Below are 3,959 nucleotides of genomic sequence, written 5' to 3' on the forward strand. Positions count from 1 at the left end.
TGGCTCTATTCATTTCTTTGGGGCTTGGAAATGTGGGAGTGTCATGAAAAAGCATGAAGACGGAGTGAACTAGCTTGTTTTGTGTACTTACAGGCAGTTTTATGTTTATCCATTTCTTTTAGTCCTTCCTTCAATGTTTTCAGGAAACTTAGGAATTGTTGTACTATATAAAATCAAGTCTAAGAATACTACTTGTGTCTTACCAATTAACATCTAATGCTGTAAGGGAAAACCACTGAAAAGCAGCTATAGCTGCCTGGAGTTTTCCTGGCGGGATTTTATTTTAAAATTCTTCATACACCACCTTACTAACCCTAGTGAGCAGCTCCTCCTGGAATAATGCTGTAGCTTCACTGCTGAGTCCACAGCTGCCACTTTCTATGCATTTTCTGTCTAGAAAAACACTAACTCCTATCCAGTAAGAGTAGTTCTACCTTTCTATTTATTTTTCCTGAGTATTTTAGTAATGATAAATAAATAAAAAACTGGTAAGTATAGTGAATAAAATCCTACCTGAGCATGCAAAAGGAATTATGACAATGTAAGCATTTTAAAAATATTTATCTTACTGAAAATCCTTAAACACTTGTAAAAACAGGTGCAAAAGCTATTTTTAGGAAAGAGCTGCAGTAAAGGGTGGGTTTGTTGTTTAGCTGAGCTTTGCACGAGCAGGTCGGGGGTGCGGCTCTGCCCTGTGTGACTGTGCCGGGGCGGGGCCGCCGCTGGGGCCGGCGCTGCTCTGCGGCCACACGGGGGCAGTGCCCGCCCCGCTGCGCCCGGCCCGCCGCTCAACGCGCGGTGCCGCTGCCGGGGCCCGCTCTGTCCCCCTGTGTCCCCTCCTGTGTCACCGCTCTGTCCCCCTTCTGTGTCCCCCTGACTTTGGCCCGGAGCCGCAGCTGCCCAGGGCTGGCGGGCACTGTGCCCCGCAGCCCCAGGCCAGCCTCACTGCACCGCTTGTGGTCCCGGCAGGGAAAGCTGGATCCGAGAGGTGCCCGTGTGTCAGTGAGGGAAGCAGGCACTGCCGGCAGATGCAACATGCCAAGGAAATCGGAGGGTCATTGCAGCACTCTAATGTAAGGTGGTGAAAAACGGTATCACCAGCACGAATGTAGCAATAATTCTTCACACCAAAGCTCCAACGCGAAATGAATTGTCGCAGAGGAGAGCCAGGCGCTCTGTGAGGAGTGGCCCAGCCTCCCCCAGCCCCGGCTCCCTCCCGGCTCTCCCCAGGCCTCTCCTGCTCCCTGCCCGAGTCCCACGGCCCCGGCAGCTCTGCAGCCCCCAGGTGCTAAGGACAGAAAAAACCCACCGACCCCACCAAAAATCAACCTGCGTTTTGTGCCCCTAACTGACAAGTTTTGCAGCTGGTTGCTCTGTGTATGTAGAAATTTGATAGTGGATATTATTTACTAATCACTTTTATGAAATCATTAATTTTAATTAATTGACAAAAAAATTTTGGAGGTTTTCTGGGTCTAACTCTTCCCTACATGTATTAATAACTGAATGGAAGTAATTCTGTGTGTATTTTCTGTCCCTGGCTGTGCCTGACTCCCATGGCCCCATGTGGGTGCTGGGGCTGAGCTGCCCCGGCTGGAGCTCCCACCCACACTGACAGCGAGGCCTGGCTTCATTCACCACGTGCTCTGCAAACTTCCTACACCTGTGGCTTTCTAACTTTTGATGAGTCTTTGCTTTCCATCCTCTTTGTCCTTCATTTTTCAGCTGATTCCCTGTGCCGTGAAGCAGAGACATCTGGGAAGGTAAGGATAATTGTACAGGAGTTACAATTATATATTTTTTTAAACAGTATGTAAGTTGGCTGCATTTACTTTCACTTTGTAATGAGAGCAGTTTGACTCTGCTAGTGCTTATGTGTGAAGATGTTTATTCACTGGGGAACATCTCACATTCCACACTGCATGTTGGGGTATTTTTAACCATGCAAACTTCCCACCTATCAAAGTAATTTGCAAAGGTAATTTTGTTTCTACTCATCTATTACAATAAATCAATGAATAAATAAATTATAATGCAGCAATTAAATGTATAATGAGATGGGCAACAACTATTAATAAATGCAGAGCTAGTTGCCCAAAGGTGAACAGACTCCCCCTCTCTTCTTACAAGTCAGGTAATGATGTTTCTATAATGGAGAAACAAGCAGCTGTTAAACATGTAAATGAAACCAAGGGATAGATGAGTTCACACTATTATACTGTTCTTCAGCCCCATTATTATTGTTACATTATCAGTTCTTCTGTGACTTTTCCTCTGAATATTTAAAGACAGGGAGGGGATATGCAATTATGCTTAAACATCCTTCTGCCAAGTGATTGACTGAATGAACCCAGCCATGCTGCTGAGGAAGGAGCTGGCTCCCTTCAGCACCCACACTGGTACAGGCTGAGTTTTATCCCAGCAGAGCTGCTGCAAAACCAGTGTTGATCTTCTGGGTAGCTCAAAAGAAAATGCAGAAATTTCATGAGGGAAAGAGGCCTCTTAAAAAAAACCCCAACAAATTGGCATTATTAAATATCTAACCTAAACAAAACTATACAAGCAGGGTATAAACTAGTGCATCTTGTAATTTTAAATATGGCTGTGAATTGTAATATCTCCGCTACTCTCAGTATTTGATATTGCTATAAGGAAAAGCAGAATACAGTTTCCCCCTTGAAGTCTTTTCCTGTAGTATGCATGCTTGGGGATGCTTCTTCTGCAGTTCACACCCATCCTCAATATCTTTTTCCTCTTCAAAATTAATTGTCAGAGAATTACCATTTCATTGGAACACCTTTATTTCTTTCTTCAACAGCCACCACAGTGAATCCCTTGTCATTTTACTCTGGCTCTTTCCTGAGCATGTGCTCATGTTCTCTGTCTCTCTGTGTCACTTGTTTGTGTTTACCCACATGTGCTTTACCACCTGAGATCACATAATTCCAAAAACTTGTTTTCAAAGGAATGAATAATTGCTACATTGGGGTTTGCCCCAGTCTCAGCTGGCTCTGGCACACCATTAATGTGGGGCTGAGGAGATACAACATTGCCCAGAATTCCAAGTTGTTCATCTACAGCTTTCTTATATTTAGAAGAGTACAATTTTCCCTCCCAGTCCCCCACACAGTTTGAGACTTTCAAGGGCAGCAGTTGGCAGAGAATTCAATGAAGCTACAGTGGTTGATTTATTGTAATAGATGGCAGGAAGCAGAATTATCTTAGCAAATTAGTTTGGCTGATAGGAAAGCTGGCCAGCAGATAAGGGGCAGTGCTGATGCCTGACCTGACCTGCACATACCTCTGACAGAGTTTCACCAATTCAGTTTGGGATGAGTCACTGCACTGGGCAGAAAGTGCTCAGCAAGAACAAACAAAGCAGGATGTGGCACAAGCTGCAAGCAGTATGCCCCTGGAACACTGTCCTTGCACTGCCCAGCTGCCCTGAACTTTCTGGGCCAGGTGAGAAATATTATCTGACCATTCATCATTTTGTACAATTCAGACATTCAGGAAGAGGCTGTTTCACAGAAAAAGCTGGACAAGTCTTTCAGTGCATGCTGCAGTCACTGAAGTTCCTCTGTATTTATCAACCCAAATGAGGTGATTTCTTTGGCTTTCCACTGCTGCACCTCTGAGGGACCCTATGGCAGTCAGGTGACCCACAGAGCTTTTGCTAAAGTTTGACAGTCTTATTTGGGTCTTTCATGCAGACAGAATGCATTTAACTCTCCCCAGACACTGTCTACTCCCACTTTTCCTGTTTATACAGGAAAAAACAGAACCCTGAAAGCCTTGAATAAGTTCACAGTATATTCTGCTTAGCACTGAATGCAGCTGTGTCTGCAGCATGGCAGAGGCTGTTTAAAACCTGGCAGGAAAAAAAAAAAAAGATACAGATATAAAGAGCTCACATTTGAGAGGATTTCAGTTTGGGAATTGTCACTAGCTGCACACAT

This window comes from Zonotrichia albicollis, chromosome 13, assembly GCF_047830755.1.
Source record: "Zonotrichia albicollis isolate bZonAlb1 chromosome 13, bZonAlb1.hap1, whole genome shotgun sequence".
NCBI lineage: Eukaryota > Metazoa > Chordata > Aves > Passeriformes > Passerellidae > Zonotrichia > Zonotrichia albicollis.